Source organism: Ranitomeya variabilis, chromosome 6 (genome assembly GCF_051348905.1).
Source record: "Ranitomeya variabilis isolate aRanVar5 chromosome 6, aRanVar5.hap1, whole genome shotgun sequence".
NCBI lineage: Eukaryota > Metazoa > Chordata > Amphibia > Anura > Dendrobatidae > Ranitomeya > Ranitomeya variabilis.
The window spans coordinates 534,774,866-534,796,173 of record NC_135237.1 but is presented as its reverse complement, the minus strand read 5'-3'; the positions used below and the strand labels follow the sequence as shown (position 1 = coordinate 534,796,173).

The following is a 21,308-nucleotide window of genomic DNA, read 5'->3' as shown; positions in this document are numbered from 1 at the left end:
TGGGTCGTGGAGAAATAAAACCGCAAATCAGTAAAGTGGAGGCAATTGAAACATGGCCAAAACCAGTTTCCAAGAAGCAAGTTAAAGCCTTCCTGGGAGTCATGGGATATTACAGGAGGTTCATCCCAAACTTCGCCACGATGGCTGTGCCTCTGACTGACCTGCTAAAAGGGACAAAATCAGTAATGGTTAAGTGGTCCGAAGAAACAGAGTCAGCCTTCCAAGAAATGAAAGAGGCTTTGTGTAAGCAACCCGTTCTGATGGCTCCAGACTTTAATAAAGAATTTATTCTTCAGACAGATGCCTCAGATGTTGGGGTAGGAGCAGTCCTCTCCCAAGAGCTACATGGGGAGGAGCATCCTGTTCTCTATCTGAGTAGAAAGCTGTCTTCATCTGAAAAGAACTACTCAGTCGTGGAAAAAGAGTGTCTGGCCATAAAGTGGGCGGTGGACACGTTACGGTACTATCTGCTGGGTCGTAAATTCAGACTAATATCTGACCATGCCCCACTTAGATGGATGAGGGAAACAAAGGGTAGAAATGCTAGGGTCACCCGTTGGTTCTTAGCCCTGCAGGACTTCAGTTTCCATGTGGAACATAGGGCCGGAAAGCTGCACGGTAATGCGGATGCCCTATCAAGAATCCCTTGTTTAGTGGGGAAAAGTGCCAAGCCCCATGGCTTTAGGCAGAGGGGGGAGGTATGTAGCATGGCTAAAGGGTGTGTAGTCGACGGGAGGTATGTGCCACATAAGTGCCTTGTTGCCGTAATGTAGCCCGGTGTATTTCTTTATTGTATATAATCATGTATATATATCTGCTTCAGGACCTGTGGTGATGTCAGACCACATGGCTAATCATGTGATGGGTTACTGGGTGTGGTTAGCTCTATTTAAGACAGGCAAATGCTCTACACAGGGGATATGTGTGGAGGTGAAACCCTCCTGAGTGTGTTAAGGCTACAAGAGTGAGCCTGGTGAACTGGACACTTTGTTTTCTTTTCCTGAACTCAAGGCTATTTTGGTTTGCTGTTATTTTTCCATGTGGTTTATGACGCAATAAACCCTCTGAACTTTAAAGGAATGTGCCTCCTGAGTGTCAGCCATCCCACCTGAGTGAGTGAAATCCCTACAGCACATCAGGGGCTCTGCAAACGTAACATGATGCCCGCAGACCATTCCATCAAAGTCTGCATTCCAAAACGTCACTACTTCCCTTCCGAACCCCGGCATGTTACATAGTTACATAGTTATTGAGGTTGAAGGAAGACTTTAAGCCCATCTAGTTCAACCCATAGCCTAACCTAACATGCCCTAACATGTTGATCCAGAGGAAGGCAAAAAAAAACCCATGTGGCAAAAAGTAACTCCACCATGGGGGAAAAAATTCCTTCCCGACTCCACATACGACATATGTGCCCAAACAGTGGTTTACCCCCACATATGGAGTATCAGCGTACTCAGGAGAAACTGGACAACAACTTTTGGGGTCAAATTTCTCCTGTTACCCTTGGGAAAATTAAAAAATTCTGGGCTAAAAAAATATTTTTGAGGAAAGGAAACATTTATTATTTTCACGGCTCTGCCTTATAAACTTCTGTGAAGCACTTGGGGGTTCAAAGTGCTCACCACACATCTAGATTAGTTCCTTGGGAGGTCTAGTTTCCAAAATGGGGTCACTTGTGGGGGAGCTCCAATGTTTAGGCACACAGGGGCTCTCCAAATGCGACATGGTGTCCGCTAATGATTGGAGCTAATTTTCCATTCAAAAAGCCAAATGGCGTGCCTTCCCTTCCGAGCCCTGCCGTGCGCCCAAACAGTGGTTTACCCCCACATATGGGGTATCATCGTACTCAGGACAAACTGGACAACAACATTTGGGGTCCAATTTCTCCTATTACCCTTGGGAAAATAAAAAAATTCCGGGCTAAAAATCATTTTTGAGGAAAGAAAAATTATTTTTTATTTTCACGGCTCTGCGTTATAAACTTCTGTGAAGCACCTGGGGGTTTTAAGTGCTCACTATGCATCTAGTAAGTTCCTTGGGGGGTCTAGTTTTCAAAATGGGGTCACTTGTAGGGGAGCTCCAAAGTTTAGGCACACAGGGGCTCTCCAAACGCGACATGGTGTCCGCTAACGATTGGAGCCAATTTTCCATTCAAAAAGTCAAATGGCGCGCCTCCCCTTCCGAGCCTTGCCGTGCACCCAAACAGTGGTTTACCCCCACATATGAGGTATCGGCGTACTCAGGAGAAATTGCTCAACAAATTTTAGGATCCATTTTATCCTGTTGCCCATGTGAAAATGAAAAAATTGAGGCTAAAAGAAATTTTGTGTGAAAAAAAAAAGTACTTTTTCATTTTTACGGATCAATTTGTGAAGCACCTGGGGGTTTAAATTGCTCACTATGCTTCTAGATAAGTTCCCTGGGGGGGTCTAGTTTCCAAAATGGGGTCACTTGTGGGGGAGCTCCAATGTTTAGGCACACGGGGGCTCTCCAAACGCGACATGGTGTTTGCTAAAGATTGGAGCCAATTTTTCATTCAAAAAGTCAAATGGCGCTCCTTCCCTTCTGAGCCCTGCCGTGCGCCCAAACAGTGGTTTACCCCCATATATGAGGTATCAGCGTACTCAGGACAAATTGGACAACAACATTCGTGGTCCAGTTTCTCCTTTTACCCTTGGGAAAATAAAAAAATTGTTGCTAAAAGATCATTTTTGTGACCAAAAAGTTAAATGTTCATTTTTTACTTCCATGTTGCTTCTGCTGCTGTGAAACACCTGAAGGGTTAATACACTTCTTGAATGTGGTGCAGTTTTTAGAATGGTGTCACTTTTGGGTATTTTCAGCCATATAGAACCCTCAAACTGACTTCAAATGTGAGGTGGTCCCTAAAAAAAATGGTTTTGTAAATTTTATTGTAAAAATGAGAAATAACTGGTCAAATTTTAACCCTTATAACTTCCTTGCAAAAAATGTTTTTTCCAAAACTGTGCTGATTTAAAGTAGACATGTGGGAAATGTTATTTATTAACTATTTTGTGTCACATAACTCTCTGCTCTGGTTTAACAGAATAAAAATTAAAAATGTGAAAATTGCGAAATTTTCACAATTTTCGCCAAATTTCCGTTTTTTTCCACAAATAAACTCAGAAATTATTGACCTAAATTTACCACTAACATGAAGCCCAATATGTCACGAAAAAACAAAACAATCTCAGAATCGCTAGGATCCGTTGAAGCGTTCCTGAGTTATTACCTCATAAATGGACACTGGTCAGAATTGCAAAAAAACGGCCAGGTCATTAAGGCCAAAATAGGCTGGGTCATGAAGGGGTTAATATAGCCTTCATTTTCGGCCTACTTCCTGTGTCAGAGCCACTAATTACACATGCCCTCCTCCGCTGAACCACGCTATGCTGCAAGTGTACTCCACTTACCAATTTTGAACTGCATTTTGCCTAATTACTTATTTAGGCCTACTTATTGTGTCTGTCTCCCATTACAGTTGTCCTCCACTGCACAAAGCTGAGCTTCAATCTTCAGGCTCTCATTAAGTAGTTGTTGTTAATATAACACTGCAGTTGGCCTACTAGTGTGGTTGGGGCCCACTAACGGTGTCTGCCACTGCTTTCTGTTCTCCACTGAACAGAGCTGAGGTTCAATCTTCAGGCTCTCATTAAGTTGTTGTTTATATAACACTGCAGTTGGCCTACTATTTTGGTTGGGCCTAGTAACGGTGTCTGCCACACCTTGGTGTTGTCCTGTGTTATTTTCCAGAGCTTCAATCTTCAGGCTTTCGGGCTAGATTTGTAATATTAAACTGCATTGGGACTACTAGTGCGGTTGGGCCCTTAAAACGGTGTCTGCCGCTCCTGGGTTTTCTACTCCACTGAACAAACCATTGCCGCCTGGTTAGTCCTGTTACCAATTTTGAACTGCATTTAGCCCACTTTATTATTTGGGCCTATATCTGTGTTTCCTCCTCATCCTGCCCATTGCCCAGCCAGTGCTAGATGAGTCTTGTGGTACATTGACCCAGACCACTACATTCCCCTTGCACGCTGCACAGCCACAATCTGACCCTGCTGAAAGTCAGGTTCCCCTTCCCGCATGTTATATATACCACCTTACACAGGGACAAAGAGGAAGGTGCAGATGAAAGTGCAGGTTCCTTCTTCAGGTGGGGGGGGGGCATACTCATTGGCGACGTCACAGGCACAGGGCCCCTCAGAGTACGCAGAAGTGTCGCTGCCGGTGGGAGGCGCCCCCGCCGTGCAAACACACCGCCGTACTTTAAGGGGCCCTGTGCCAGTGCCAATGCGAACGAGTGTGCCCCCCCTGCTTGCTCAGGATCACAGCACTTGCAAACTTGAAATCCTTACCTCTCACTGCTCCACCGCCGTGACGTAATCCACATTTCCTGGGCCCACTAAAAACTTGAACCAGCCCTAACCCCCACAACTTTAGCCAAATGACCCCCAATTTCCAATGCCTAACTATTACTATAAAGTTAATTAAGATTGACAAGCTTCAGAAACAAGAATGGATGTTTTTTCCATTAAAATGGGCACTGTAGGTGTTTTCCTGGCCTCCACTCACTGCTGACTATGCATTGGGTTTCGTGTTTCGGTCGATCCCCGACTTTTCGCGATAATCGGCCAATTGCACTCGACTAGACTTTTGAGATAGTCGGGTTTCGCAAAACCCGACTCGACCCCTAAAGTAAAAGTCGCTCAACCCTAGTACAGACACTTCTATACCGATGCATAGACCTGAGCCATATACGAGTGGGAATCCTGCCAGCAGCATGTTCTCTGCATAGGCAGAAAATATTCTGTCTCAGCTCCTCATTATAGCAGCTGGGCAGTGAATGAGATTTCCCAAAATCCGCAATGTTAAATGATTAGTGCTGTTGAATTATATTGCCAACATCTACGCAAGTGAGGAAAATCTGCCGCATTTCCGCAACAAAATCTGTATCCGATATCATTGCAGGAGATTTACATTGCAAATAAGTCTTAAAGATCTTATCGATACACGTGGAGGTCATAGACTTGATATTGATAGTCATGACAGATTAGTCCGGCCCCCGAAGACCCAGTGAGCACAGGTCTATACATGCATTCCTCCACGGGACCACATGTCGGACTAGGCGTGAATTAGAAAGTGTAAGGAATATTAGTAATTAAACTGGAAATAGAAAAAAAAGACTAAAAGAATTGTCTGGAACTACCAGGAACATAGATGGGTTAATACAAAACTCAGAAGAATAAGAACAGGGTGAAAAAAAAAAGGCCAATGGTGAAAAATCAAAGAGCAAGTGATAGAGGAGGAGATCCAGATAGTAAATACTTAGTAGGAAATTTTTCTGCAACTTTAAAACCAAAAACTTTGAAAATAGAGGTAACTTTTTCTATCCAATCAAACAAACAGCGGAGCAAAAAAAAAAAAAAAAGTAAAACTGGGTTTTGCGATGCTTATGGCGGCCAACACTGCACACTGCTGCCCTCCACATTTGCTCACCGCACTCTCAACACACTTTTCCTTTAACCTCAGCAGAACTTGTAAAATGAGTCAGTGACTAAAGACGATGGAGATCACATTCACCCATCCACATTTCAAACCCATAAAAAATAGATGTTTAATTGGAAAAATAAAATAAAAACGGGACAAACTTTTTACATTTGAAACCAGCCATGAGCCAATAGGATAGCCTTGTGTGACATGACCAGCGTGAGCCGGTGCTGATCGGCATGGGGGTCACTTTTCATCACGCCGCTCTGCCATGCGAGCTCCGGCAGGCAGGATTTGTACAGGCTGGGAAGTCGCTTGCTTTGGCGGATGCAGAAAGCCAAATCACACCACATGAAACCTGGGTCCTGGCGTGGCAATGATGTCGCTGTAGGGCTCCTCCTGGGTAAGTTCAATGGCCTGTTGCTTTTCAAGGACCAGGAAGCTGTAGGACTTGGCCGCTGCTTGCTTCCGGTTTGTGTTTCGACACAGGTTAAGCAAACTGATGGACTCGGCGCCGGTTCTGGCGAGGACTCGCTGCAAATTATTATTATTATTATTTATTTATATAGCACCATTAATTCCATGGTGCTGTACATGAGAAGGGGTTACATCAAAATATAAATATCACTTACAGTAAATAAAACTAACAATGACAGACTGGTACAGAGGGAAGAGGACCCTGCCCTTGCGGGCTTACATTCTACAGGATTATGGGGAAGGAGACAGTAGGTCGAGGGTTGCAGTAGCTCCAATGGTGTTGAGGTGGCCGTGTGGTCATTACAGGCTGTAAGCTTCTTTGAAGAGATGGGTTTTCAGGTTTCTTTTGAAGGATCCAAAAGTAGTGGATAACCGGATGTGTTGGGGCACTGAATTCCAGAGGATGGGTGATATTCGGGAGAAGTCTTGGAGGCGATTGGATGAGAATCAAAAACAGAAAAAAAAAAAAAAAAATCAGCAAAGCCAAAAACCTGAGAAGATTTAAAGGGGGTTGTCAAAAAGTGTTTTTCTTCATTGGATGCTTTTAAAATAATAAACGGAGGTATAATCCATTACTAGCAGCTGCATCGATCTAGTGTAGGACGCTCCGGGGATCTGTCCTGGCCCAGGTAGAAACATCTGTCCTCTCAGACGCCACTGGACCAATGTGGTATGTCATTGGCTGCAGCAGTCAGGTGACTACAACACATCAGATAATCATCCAATGACACGCTCTTCTGCTAGTCACATGACTGATGAAGCAAGTCCCTGGCTTCAGTGGTCATGTGACTTCCATACTGAGCGGCCTACACTGGATACACGGAGCTGCTGTTAGGAGAGTGTGCCTTTATAATGTTAATAGCATCCATGCCTAAAAACAAGTATCTGCTGGACAATCCCTTTAAACTATTTTAACTAAAGGGTAGATTTATTACTTTCACTTCCTAGACTTTGGAGAACCATGACCCATTTGGCAAGTGAGATAAGCCATGGTGGATGAGCTTTAGCAAATCTGAAGAGCGGGTCACAGTCCTTTAGTAACCAGCAGGTGAATATGTATATACTTATCCAATGGGGAGGGCCAACTAGTCAGTGACCACCTGTATAGCTACATGCACATTGTGCCCTGACCCATGTAGCGGGGATGACACAAGGCGTTCAGACCAGGAGCTCCAGATGCTGCACCTGCATCGCACCGTGTACAGTGCCTACAAGTAGTATTCACCCCCCTGCAGATTTAGCAGGTTTACACATTTGGAATTAACTTGGCATTGTGACATTTGGACTGTAGATCAGCCTGGAAATGTGAAATGCACTGCAGCAAAAAAGAATGTTATTTCTTTCTTTATTTTTTTTTTTTTTAAATTGTGAAAAGTTTTTTTAGAGGGTCATTTATTATTCAACCCCTCAACCCACCAGAATTCTGTTTGGTTCCCCTAAAGTATTAAGAAGTAGTTCAGGCACAAAGAACAATGAGCTTCACATGTTTGGATTAATTGTCTCTTTTTCCAGCCTTTTCTGACTATTTAAGACCCTCCCCAAACTTGTGAACAGCACTCATACATGGTCAACATGGGAAAGACAAAGGAGCATTCCAAGGCCATCAGAGACAAGATCGTGGAGGGTCACAAGGCTGGCAAGGGGTACAAAACCATTTCCAAGGAGTTGGGCCTACCTGTCTCCACTGTTGGGAGCATCATCCGGAAGTGGAAGGCTTATGGAACTACTGTTAGCCTTCCATGGCCTGGACAGCCTTTGAAAGTTTCCTCCCGTGCCGAGGCCAGGCTTGCCCGAAGAGTCAATGCTAACCCAAGGACAACAAGGAAGGAGCTCCGGGAAGATCTCATGGCAGTGGGGACATTGGTTTCAGTCAATACCATAAGTAACGTACTCCACCGCAATGGTCTCCGTTCCAGACGAGCCCGTAAGGTACCTTTACTTTCAAAGTGTCATGTCAAGGCTCGTCTACAGTTTGCTCATGATCACTTGGAGGACTCAGAGACTGACTGGTTCAAGGTTCTCTGGTCTGATGAGACCAAGATCGAGATCTTTGGTGCCAACCACACACGTGACAATTGGAGACTGGATGGCACTGCATACGACCCCAAGAATACCATCCCTACAGTCAAGCATGGTGGTGGCAGCATCATGCTGTGGGGCTGTTTCTCAGCCAAGGGGCCTGGCCATCTGGTCCGCATCCATGGGAAGATGGATAGCACGGCCTACCTGGAGATTTTGGCCAAGAACCTCCGCTCCTCCATCAAGGATCTTAAGATGGGTCGTCATTTCATCTTCCAACAAGACAATGACCCAAAGCACACAGCCAAGAAAACCAAGGCCTGGTTCAAGAGGCAAAAAATCAAGGTGTTGCAGTGGCCTAGTCAGTCTCCGAGTCCTGACATTAACCCAATTGAAAACTTGTGGAAGGAGCTCAAGATTAAAGTCCACATGAGACACCCAAAGAACCTAGATAACTTGGAGAAGATCTGCATGGAGGAGTGGGCCAAGATAACTCCAGAGACCTGTGCCGGCCTGATCAGGTCTTATAAAAGACGATTATTAGCTGTAATTGCAAACAAAGGTTATTCCACAAAATATTAAACCTAGGGGTTGAATAATAATTGACCCACACTTTTATGTTTAAAATTTATAAAAATTTAACTGAGCAACAAAACTTTTTGGTTTGTAAGATTTATGCATCTGTTAATAAATCCTGCTCTTGTTTGAAGTTTGAAGGCTCTAACTTATTTGCATCTTATTAAACCTGCTAAATCTGCAGGGGGTTGAATACTACTTTTAGGCACTGTATGTGGAGGTAGAATCAGAGGCACGAGGCGCAGGTACAGGATGAGGCCTGTAAAGGCCATATTTACTATTGGGCCCAGGATGTGAGTACTGAGAAGCATGTACCTGGCCTTGAAACAAACACTATCCCACAATTAATTTTACAAAAAAAAAAAAAAGTCAGGATTATTCCCCAGGTAAATTTTTTACTTCGCTTATGAAATGGCTTCAAATTCAGAGGGCCAATATTAATCCCTTTACTGTTGGATCGGCATTACAAGGCATATGCCCCAAAGGTTTATTTAGTAAAAAATAAAGTCTAGACATAAAAAATGTGTTTGTACACGTGTCTATATGCAATGGGAAAAACTGATGCGTATAATGGGATCATCTGTGAAATTATTTATAGTTCAATAAAACAGCACAAAGGACCCCAAGAGCTCGATAGATTTTTTTCACGTGCAGGGCTATAATGGATGAGGATGCAGTGATGGTGCGCGTCACTCATCCACCAGCGTAGAGTGATAAAACTATACAGATACGAGGTGTCGGCGATTACTATCGGCACAGTACCTGAAGGCCGTGCAGCATCTGCTGAGTCCTCTTGTTCCAGCGCCGTTCCTCCTGGTCCTGCTCCGTCCCGGTGATGTCTTCCTCCTGCAGTAACAAGAACAGCAATGAGGAACATCTGCGAGTCCTGATCAATATTCATAGGATATCAAGTCAAGGAGAAAACAAATTCATATTTCTCACTATCTCCGGAGCACCGAGCTCTCGTATTAAACCACCCGCTTGTCTGGTAGATCGCAAATGACTCTCCAGTCTCCTCAGAAAATAAACAGATTTTTTGGAGATGTTAAAACCACAGATGTGTTTAGTTGGCTGGAGATCCGACGACGTACTGTGGTGTCATTTCAGGAGCACACACATCGGTGACTGTGCCAAAAGCTATACTGCAGGTGGAAATTACAGATGGGGACAATAGTGAAGGCTGCGGACCCCGAGCACAAAGGGCTAGAAACATGACAAGACACCAACCGGGGCAGAGATCCACGCGGCAGGAAAACATAAAAAAAGACTCCTGCAGGGTTGGAGCGATTGGGAGTCTTCACATCATCCATTACCTTGTATTTAACACCTACATGGCCATGGGGTCTGTTGCTGATGTACAAAGTTGGTGACAAGAGTCCCTATAAATGCTGTTCTTAGTGAGCCTTTTGTTTTTTTTTAACACATAAGTGAAGGAGATAATTTTCTGAAGCCCATGATTAACCCCCGTGAGTTACGAACTCCCCCTTTTAGGTGGTCATCTTTAGCACACAAGTGGAGCGCCCCGAGTTGCAGGGCCGCGGGGTACCCGATACCGGGCCTCTCGGTCTCAGTTCTGGGGTTGTCACGGTGGCTAGACCCGGTCCGTGACCCAGCTAAGGGGCGTCCAATAAAAGGTGTGATGGTGGTGCGTGGTGCAAGTCGCGGTGAATAACGAGGACACGGGGTTGCAGTCTCTTTACCTCTTTACTGAAGGCTTCGGCATCCGCAATCCAGAGCACTGCTAACAGGGCTGGCTGAGACCGGCCGGTCCGAAGGCACATCCAGAGTTTCCTTAGCAGGTGGAAATCTGTGCCTTCCTTCTAGCGCCTGTGTGTTGTAGTACCTCCCTGCTGAGCCCACGGGATAGTCCTCACAACTGTTGTGTCTGCTCTGATGTTCTCTCTCCCTCTCTCTTTGCTGTTCTCTTTCTCTGATGTTCTCTTTCTCACACAACTATTCTAATGTTCTTCTCCATCTCCAAGATGATATGGCTAGGACGCACCCGTATGACGGGTAGGCCTGGAGTTCTTCCGGGACCCTAGTGACGCCCCTCTCCCACTGTTGCCCCCTATGTCTGCTTAGGTGATTTAGGTGAGACAGCCCGCCTATAACTGACTGTCCTGCCGTTGGTTTGAAGTAATGCTTGGAGCCAGTACTTCCTCAGCGTTTCCGGCCACCGGCGTCGCACCTCAGTAGGATGTTGCCTCGATCTTACAGCACAACTCCTACTAGTGTTTTCTCCTTTTTGCTATGATCTCGTTTCTCATTCTTCACAATAAACCTCGCTTCTTGTCCTTTCTTTGGGTACCGCCGCAATGAAGTGCAGGCATGGTCCCGTAACGTTCTTTCCTGTTCGCTAGGCCTCTGTCAGGATCCCACCCCTGACAGGAACCCCTCTGAATCTTCCCCTGCAACACCCTCTGCCACAGGATGTTGCCTGGTTCCAACCCAGTCAGCTTCTCTCTGACTTTTTATCCAACCCCCAGTTTTACCAGATTGTGAGGAGTGGCCTAATGCATAGTGCCCTTTGCTCCCCCTGGAGGCCAGACTGTGAAGTGTATTGGTGTCTGTGATACCTGGTCAGGTGAACTCCTTCAGTGCCATCAGACGTACCATAGCCCCCCTTAGTGGCGGAGCATCAGTACTGCAACGACCAGGACTCTGGGGCGCTGCACAAGCATGGTGATCCGTACCTCCTCCTCCTCCTCTTTTTCCTTCTCTTTCTCAGGAATGAGGTTGAGTTCGGGGATCAGGTCGTTAATATTCTGCAGTTCCTCAGGAGGAAGCTCCACTGGTGGCATCTCGATCTGAGGCTCTGGCTCCTGCTGCAATACAAAAACCCACAATGTGAATGTGCAATTATACGTAGATTTCACGCCTGCCAAATAGAAGCAAGCGTTTCCAATGTATCTGGTGTACGCTGTGCACAATCAGCGATTCGGCAGGCTGGCACTCACCGGCAGTAATGGCTCTGGCTCCATTTGCTGGGAGTCGCGTTTCACGCCTTGCTCTTGTGGCTGAGGAGGTGGTGGCATCACGGTTTCATCCAGATGAGTCCTGCTTCCCTCCATCATGGACTCCTGTAGTCTGCTAGCTTCCTCCAAGATGGGCTGATCTATAGGGCACAAGACAAGACTTTACTAAAACATAATGAGCAGCCGTCTAGTTAGAAAGTCTCGGATTAAAGGCCGGATGAAGCCCATCAGTGTTAGTTGTGGAGTGCTGGTGAGTAGTCTCCATACAGTTTACATTTAGCCATCGCGGAAGCAGCAAATAAACAATTGGTTTGCAACTGTATGTGGTAAATAGGGCTTATAGGACACCTGATATGCTGTTTAAAGCCGGGTTGAGAAGTGATTCTGGGTGCCCTAGGTGCTCCCAGTCTCAGGCGGGTATATTGCACATGTTGTGGCTTTGTCCCAGACTATTTGCATACTGGGTTGTGGTGCTGAACCAGATCAGGGTGATTTATGGGTGCTCGATTCCCAGGGATCCGGTGGTTTGTGTACTTGGGTATGTGGAGGAAATCATGACTGATGAAACTACTAAAATGGCAATTGCTAGATTACTATTCATTGCACGAAAGGTGATTGCAAGGTATTGGATAAGGGAGGAACCTCCTGCTAGACGAGAATTTATTGCGCAGGTGAATCATATTGTCCATCTCGAAAAAAGCATATATAATAAGAGGAATAAGATGGTTTTTTTTTCAAAAGTTATGGCAGCCATGGCTGGACGGGAACAACTGAGGGATTGTGGTTAAATGATGCGAATAGTGGAATATGTATGTGATATTTACTCCCTTCTTTTTAGGTGTATTGTATGGTGGGACTTTGTCTTCCAGAGGGGTGGGGGGGAGGGAGGGGTTGTTTCTTTTAAATCAAAAACACAAATGTACACTGTTATTTGAATGGATTTTATTGTCTTTCTTATGCATAATAACAATAAAAATGTTTGGTTAAAAAAAAAAACAAACAATTGGTGCATGTGCCAGGTCATCAATACATCACTCCATGACAGTCAACGGGTTCTCACTTTCCATCCTCCAGAGAAGATGTGATGGCACAGCTCAGAACTGTGCTTTCACCCATCTTGGTGGCAAACGCAGCTTTCGACAAGTATATTGCAATTTTACCAATTTAATAAGATGGGACGACCCCTTTCATTTTCAACCCACACGTCACCATCATGGAGTATTTGACCTCATTGTTATTAGAAGGTAAAGCAGAAGTGGCAAGTGCTGAGCACGTACCGATCACATCCTGCTGCCTCATCTCCTCTCTTGGAACATCAGGATTCTCAAACTCCTTCAGGAACTCGTCCAAGTTGTCGGCTTCACCTCCTTTCTTTCTCTTTCGGAGCTCATCAGGTACCACAGGGGTGAGGCATCGAGTGAACAGCTGACAGGACAAAACAGATGGGTACTGAGTAAAGGAGCAAATATTCACACTAAGACATTAGCCCAGAACAAAACTGGGAACAGAACTGTCCTCCCACCTCTCCTCCTGTTCCCTCTTTGACCTGTGACAATCTGGCTTCCGACCACATCACTCAACTGAAACAGCCCTAACTAAAGTGACGAACGAACCACTAACCAAGAGCAAGCGACAGTACTCCGTCCTCCTCCTCCTGGACCTGTCCTCTGCCTTCTACACTACTCTGTCCTCCTCCTCCTGTCCTCCTCCTCCTGTCCTCTGCCTTCTACACTACTCTGTTCTCCTCCTCCTGTCCTCCTCCTCCTGTCCTCTGCCTTCTACACTACTCTGTAATCCTCCTCCTGTCCTCCTCCTCCTGTCCTCTGCCTTCTACACTACTCTGTAATCCTCCTCCTGTCCTCTTTCTCCTGGACCTGTCCTCTGCCATGGACACTGTGGACCACTCCCTCCTGTTACAGATTCTCTCATCTCTTGGCATCACTGACTCGGCCCTATCCTGGATCTCATCATATCTAACAGACTGGACATTCAGTGTCTCCCACCCCCACACCACCTCCTCACTTCGCCCCGTCTGTGTTCCACAAGGTTCAGTCCTAGGGCCCCTGCTCTTCTCCATCTACACCTTCGGCCTGGGACAGCTCATAGAATCCCACGGTTTACAATATCTCTATGCCGATGACATGCAGATCTATCTGGACCCGACCTCACTTCCTCACTGATCAAAATCCCACACTGTCTGCTATCTCGGCCTTCTTTTCTGCTCGCTTCCTAAAACTGAACATGGACAAAACAGAATTCATCATCTTTCCCCATCTCACTCTACCCCTCCATCAATGTCAATGGCTGCTCACTTTCCCCAGTCCCACATGGTCGGTGCCTCGGGGTGATCCTCGACTCTGCCCTCTCTATCAAGCCTCATATCCAAAGCCCTTGTCTTCTCCTGCCGACTCAAACTCGCACATTTACCAAATCCTTGCATTCCAAGACCAAGAAACCACAAAAACACTAGTGCACGCCCTTATCTCCCGCCTTGACTACCTGCAACCTCCTACTCTCTGGCCTCCCCTCTAGCACCTCTCCAATCCATCCTACACTCTGCTGCTCGACTAATCCACTTATCTCCCCGCTATTCCCCAGCGTCTCCTCTCTGCCAGGCCCTTCATTGGCTTCCTATTGTCCAGAGGCTCCAGTTTAAAACACCAACAATGACATACAAAGCCATCCACAACCTGTCTCCTCCATACATCTGTGACATGGTCTCCTGGTACTTACCTACACGCAACCTTCGATCGTCTCATGATCTCCTCCTCTACTCCCCCCTCATCTCTACTTCCCACAACTGCATAGAAGACTTCTCCCGAGCTTCCCCCATACTCTGGAACTCTCTACCCCAACACATCAGACTCTCGCCTACCATAGAAACCTTCAAAAAGAACCTGAATACCCAGCTCTTCCGACAAGCCTACAGTGATCCTGTCTGCTGAACCGCCGCACAACCAGCTCTACCCTCTCCTACTGTATCCTCACCCGTCCCCTGCAGACTGAGCCCTCGCGGGCAGGGTCCTCCCTCCTCCTGTACTTGTATGTGCCTTGTTTTACTCATGTTTATTGTACTTGTCTATATTTGCCCCAATCACATGTAAAGCGTCATGGAATAAATAGCGCTATAAAAATGTATAACAATAATAATAACAGGAAAAAGTCTTGTGGCTACAAACAGGAAAATTTACCTTCAGAAGTCGGGAGTTCCACAGAGGCTGAGCAGGCAGAGAGAAGAGCTTCTTCCAGCAATGTGTCACTTACTGAGCTGTTTGCCGAAACTCTTTTTTATAAAAACACTTAAATGTTGCAGATCTTTCAATTCTCAAAATACAGAACTGTGTATAATCATGAACACACCACTGATTGGTGTACTCTGCATAGGCACAAATCTGCCAAACTACCATCACTGGTGGGGGGGGGGTTTATACAGAGCTCATGCAAATGGAGGACTACAGGGCGGCACGTTTACTAGTCGTAGTGATAAATCTGGTCTGGGTCTCTATTGCTGCCAGTGTCAGTTTGTTTTGTTTTTTTAAAGAGCAGGTCACCACTGAGATATTGTAAGATATGAAGTATAAAATGTAACCATTAAAAAAATTAATACAAATAAATCAACATTAAGGCTAGGTTCACATTTGCGGTTGAGTCTGCAACATCTCGTACGCAACCGCAATGCAAAACGCATGATAACGCTGCGGTTTTTTCCGCATCAACTTAGGCATGACGGATAAAAAAAACCTCAACGTTTACACGCATTCGGGTTTCTTATGCGCATGTGTTTGATAAGAAAAACTGTTTCAAGAAGAATCTCCTTGACACAAGCTACGCCCAATGGGCATGTCTCATGGGATTTCTGTATATAAACCCTTGTGCAAACGCAAGCAGTTGCGTACACATGCGTTCCCATAGACTGTAATGCGTTTATTTGATGCACTCCTTCTGCAAGCGTCTGCATGTGTATGGTGGCCGAAATTTGCCGCCACAAAAAATGTAATATGGTGCGTCAGCCGCAGACCACGAAAAAACGCATGCGTAAGCAAACGCATGCACCTGCATCTACAATGTAAAAGATAGGAAATCAAGATGCATGCGGATGTATGCGTATGAAACGCTGCGGACACAACCGCAAATGTCAAACCAGCCTAATACCTGGTTTAACCAGTGAGTCGTTTCTCTGAGGACACATGCCCCTTTAACGAAAATCTAGAACAACCATCTTTTATTAAGTTCCATTCCCACCTGATCACCTAATTAACCACGATTGTATAAATTGTAATGTTACCTGTAATGTCGATAGTCTCCAGTGCAAAAGCTTCCTCTTCATTGGGAACCAAAGTAGTCTGGTCGGTCATGGTGGGCAGGGGCTCCACAGAATCAGGGCTGTCTGGTCCACCCACTGAAAGCCAAGAGCGGGCATGAGGGTCAGATGCGCCATCAAGGAGCAAACATCTAAAGCACGAGTGAGTAAGACAGACAACACTCACTTGAAACAACATCGTCATCGTCACGGGGAGGCTGCTGCGGCATTACAACTCCTTCCCCCGGAATCGCTGGTGATCGTCGAAGATGCCGCCTCCATCATTGCTTAAGAGTTTATCATCTGATGAAACAGAACGGGAGAAATCGGATAATATATTTTATAATAAATATAAATATATATATATATATATATATATATATATATATAATTTTTTTTTTTATGAAAGACACACAAACACACACGTCTCCTGCCTGACCTTTATAATAAGACCACCAACATTCATCCTGCCTACAACTAACTGGTCGGTAAGCGGTGATCCATACCCAGTATGCCGCCGTCGTTGACCTCTCCAAAGTTGTCATCTTTGTACTGCTCCTCAAACTCCAGGTGGTTGGTCTTCTCATTGAGCTCACTGGCGTTCTGCTCCGGCTCCAGTAATAGGTTGGAGGCGCTGGTACTGACCAACATGTCGTCCTCAAACGCACTACCTTCCCGCATCATTTCTCGGTCATCCATGCCAAAGTCACCTGCAATATCGATAATCCATTAATGCAGCAAGAATCTATATACAACCAGCGAACTAAGAGTTTAGTAGCAAATATGTAATCCAGAGTTGATACTTTAATGCAGATCACAAAGATAAAGAATAAAAAGGGCCAATTGTGCACCTATATTATCAATCCTTTTTAGACATTGGCCACTGTGCATAATATCCCGCGTCTTGAGGATGGCAATCACATACTGTGGCTTTGTTGTACTTGTTAGCATGTGATGAGCTAATGTCATTTGTTCGTTCTTCAGGTAATCAGCACAAACTGAACACCACCATTAAAGAGTTTCATTTCCCTTTTAGAAAACGTTTCCCTATAAGTACAGTTCACTGAAAATAAATAATGTGCGCTTCACTTACCCTCCTTGGGTCCAGCCGTGTCTGCTGCTGGCTCAGTTGCAGCAGTGATGTCACATCGACACCGCTGCAGCCAATCACTGAGCCCTGTGGCGATGACTATGCAGATGGCATGAGCCACAGAGCTCCGTGATGCTAATGTAACGGTCAAAACTTAACGCGGGGCAGCAGTGGAGACTCGCGCTGGACTAAGAGCACAACTCATTTTGTAACTAAGGTCTGTGAATACAGGTAAAGTTTCCTGACCGGGACCACCCTTTAAGACTCTAGAGGGCTATACTTAGTTACAGGAGCTCACCGCTCCACAGCTTTTTAGTCTCCAGTTTGCTGGGACACAGCCCACTCTGCAAAGTTGCTCATTTTTACAATCACTTTGCAAATTTACCCAACTGAATGAAGGGATTGGGAGACAAAAGAAGCAAATTCCTACCGAAATCATTGTCTTGCAGAATGTTGATATTTCCGACCTCTTCTCTCATGGTGATTTCCTCCACTCGACTCTGGTTCAGGCTGAACTGCTGGGCTACATCGATGTCACTGAGGGAAGAGAAGGCGATCATTCACTTTTCTGACATACCAAAAATGGCTGATGAAGATGTTCACACATGACGGAAAAATTCTGTGTTGAGGATCTCTAATAAAATTCATACAAAAGGGTGAAATCATTGAAATTCATCAGGGGGAAATAATGTTAAAACTGCAAGCCTGGTCAATACCCGTACGGAGATTATTGGCAGTGTGTGGATGAATATTACCTGGGCTGCAAATCGTAAATATTAGTTTACTTACTCCAGATCTGGCAGAGGCTGGTCAATGCCTGTACGGAGATTATTGGCAGTGTGTGGATGAATATTACCTGGGCTACAAACAATAATTATTAATTTACTTACTCCAGATCTGGCAGAGGCTGGTCAAAATCATGGAACTCCTCCGGCAGTGTGATGGCGTTATATGCGGCTTCACGATTTTCCTCCGGTAAATCCACCACACCTACAGTAAAAGTATTGTAAGGGTTATGGTCTTAATTCATGGGAACTGCAGACAGTTGCTTAAATAAAGAAAAATGCTGGAGCACACACACAAAAAAATAACAAAGTATGCGGAGAGATACTCAATTTTGGGGGGGGGAATTAGTCCTATAGGATTCCTATTGGTGAGCATCATATCTGTTTGGACCTTTGCCACTTATGAAATGCTGCAAAAACTTATATTTGGGTACAGAAACCTTGAAATATTATTTTGTTTTATGGCAGAATTCTGAAAAACTGGTGAAAATAGAAAGCGCCATGATGTGTTTAGTTAGGTAGCGGGAGGTGGGGACCCTGTGTCCCGGGCACACGTCCAGTCCCTGATTAGTAGCAGCGATTACGTGCCACCTTCAATTATAGCACCCGCAGATACCATCTCCCCGCAAATTGAAATCTAAATGTCTGAACGGATCAGTTCGTAGCCGATCTTATCATGGACACTGCATCCTGTGCTCTGCTCAGTAGTGATAACATGAAATGTCATTTTGCAGGGGGAGGGGGGTTTGGCAGATAAATGGGACGCCCATCACTTAATTGTAGACAGACCCAAAAAAGAAAAAGAAATCAATCTGATGAAAAATTACTTATGAGATAAAAGAGTTTAGAAAACACAGCAGAGCGCCTTCTCTTACCGGGCCGGAAAGCCATCTTTATTTTGATAAAAGCTTCGTTGCAGTCGGCAAGGAGGTACTTCGCCTTCCTGTGATAGATTCTTACGACGCCCAAAAGGAGGTGACCAGAAGTCCGTAGAGCCATCTTCACTAGGGTTGAGCGACTTTCATTTTTTTAAGATCGAGTAGGGTTTTGGGAAACCCGATTTTGTCCAGAGTCGAGTCGAGTGCAGTCGGCCGATTATCGCTAAAAGTCGGGGATCGACCGAAACACGAAACCCAATGCAAGTCAATGGGGAAGCATAGTCGGCAGTGAGTGGAGGCCAGGAAAACACCTACAGTGCCCATTTTAATGCCAAAAACATCCATTCTTGTTTCTGAAGCTTGCCAATCTTAATTAACTGTATAATAATAGTTGGGCATAGGGAATTGGGGGAAAGTTGTGGGAGTAGGGCTGGCTCAAGTTTTTCGTGGGCCCAGGAAATGCGGACTACGTCACGGCGGTGTTGCAGGGAAAGGTAAGTATTGAAACGTTGCAAGTGCTGTGATCCTGAGCAAGCAGGGGGGGGCCCACTCGTTCGCATTGGCACTGGCACAGGGCCCCTCAAAGTACGGCGGTGTGTTTGCATGGCGGGGGCGCCTCCCACCAGCAGCGACACTTTTGCGTACTCTGAGGGGCCCTGTGCCAGTGACGTCGCCAACGAGTATGCCCCCCCACCTGATGAAGGAACCTGCACTTTCATCTGCACCTTCCTCTTTGTCCTTGTGTAAGGTGGTATAACATGCGGGAAGGGGAACCTTACTTTCAGCAGGGTCAGATTCTGGCTGTGTAGAGTACAAGGGGAATGTAGTGGTCTAGGTCAATGTACCAGCAGACTCATTTAGCAGTGGCTGGGCAATGGGCAGGATGAGGAGGAAACAGATATAGGGCCAAAGAATAAAGTAGGCTAAATGCAGTTCAAAATTGGTAACAGGACTAAACAGGCGGCATTGCTTTGTTCAGTGGAGTAGCAAACCCAAGAGCAGCAGACACTGTTTCAAGGGCCTAACCACACTAGTAGGCCAAATGCAGTTTAATATCTGATAGTATAGGGCGAAAGCCAGAATGTGGAAGCTCAGCTTTGTTCAGTTGAGGACAACACCAGGGAGGGGCAGACACCTTTAGTAGGCCGGAAAAGCCTATTGCATTTTTTAAAATGGTAATTTGGAGCAGAAGGTTGAAGCTCAGCTTTATTTAGTTGAGGACAACACCAGGCAGGGGCACACAGACAGACACCTTTAGTAGGCCGGAAAAGCCTATTGCATTTTTTAAAATGGTAATTTGGAGCAGAAGGTTGAAGCTCAGCTTTATTTAGTTGAGGACAACACCAGGCAGGGGCACACAGACAGACACCTTTAGTAGGCCGGAAAAGCCTATTGCATTTTTTAAAATGGTAATTTGGAGCAGAAGGTTGAAGCTCAGCTTTATTTAGTTGAGGGCAACACCAGGGAGGGGCAGAAGCCGTTAGTAGGCCCTAACCACCATTTTTTTTTAAAAAAACCACTTAATGAGAGCCGGAAGGTTGAAGCTCAGCTTTATTTAGTTGAGGACAACACCAGGCAGGGGCACACAGACAGACACCTTTAGTAGGCCGGAAAAGCCTATTGCATTTTTTAAAATGGTAATTTGGAGCAGAAGGTTGAAGCTCAGCTTTATTTAGTTGAGGGCAACACCAGGGAGGGGCAGAAGCCGTTAGTAGGCCCTAACCACCATTTTTTTTTTAAAAAAACCACTTAATGAGAGCCGGAAGGTTGAAGCTCAGCTTTATTTAGTTGAGGACAACACCAGGCAGGGGCACACAGACAGACACCTTTAGTAGGCCGGAAAAGCCTATTGCATTTTTTAAAATGGTAATTTGGAGCAGAAGGTTGAAGCTCAGCTTTATTTAGTTGAGGGCAACACCAGGGAGGGGCAGAAGCCGTTAGTAGGCCCTAACCACCATTTTTTTTTTAAAAAACCACTTAATGAGAGCCGGAAGGTTGAAGCTCAGCTTTATTTAGTTGAGGGCAACACCAGGCAGGGGCACACAGACAGACACCTTTAGTAGGCCGGAAAAGCCTATTGCATTTTTTAAAATGGTAATTTGGAGCAGAAGGTTGAAGCTCAGCTTTATTTAGTTGAGGGCAACACCAGGGAGGGGCAGAAGCCGTTAGTAGGCCCTAACCACCATTTTTTTTTTTAAAAACCACTTAATGAGAGCCGGAAGGTTGAAGCTCAGCTTTATTTAGTTGAGGACAACACCAGGCAGGGGCACACAGACAGACACCTTTAGTAGGCCGGAAAAGCCTATTGCATTTTTTAAAATGGTAATTTGGAGCAGAAGGTTGAAGCTCAGCTTTATTTAGTTGAGGGCAACACCAGGGAGGGGCAGAAGCCGTTAGTAGGCCCTAACCAAAGTTGAAGGCCAAATGCAGTTTAATTTCTGATACTATAGGCCGAAAGCCAGAAGGTGGAAGCTCCAATTTAGACAGTGGAGGACAATTTGAATTAGGGACTGCAGACAGACTTAGTAGGCTGTCCCCTGTGGACCATGCATCCACCACATTAACCCATTGCGCCGTAATGGACACGTAATCTTCCGTGGCCATGCCTACAGGTCCATGCGTCTGTTGTCAGGTGCACCTTTGTACTCACAGATTGCCAGAGTGCATGGACAATGCGGTCTTCTACATGCTGGT

The 21,308-nt window shown here is 45.5% G+C and overlaps 1 pseudogene across 1 annotated transcript; it reads right to left on the bottom strand.

The window, feature by feature from the left end:
• Nucleotides 1-5,616: 5,616 nt before the first annotated feature.
• Nucleotides 5,617-18,744, bottom strand: LOC143783322 (double-strand-break repair protein rad21 homolog; annotated as a pseudogene). The gene is made up of 12 exons (XR_013217127.1): nucleotides 18,612-18,744; nucleotides 17,842-17,941; nucleotides 17,382-17,488; nucleotides 16,368-16,571; nucleotides 16,049-16,164; nucleotides 15,821-15,960; nucleotides 14,753-14,803; nucleotides 12,839-12,986; nucleotides 11,544-11,701; nucleotides 11,280-11,411; nucleotides 9,349-9,432; nucleotides 5,617-6,048 (listed from the first exon to the last, which is right to left on the bottom strand). The product of XR_013217127.1 is annotated as a double-strand-break repair protein rad21 homolog (transcript).
• Nucleotides 18,745-21,308: the final 2,564 nt, after the last annotated feature.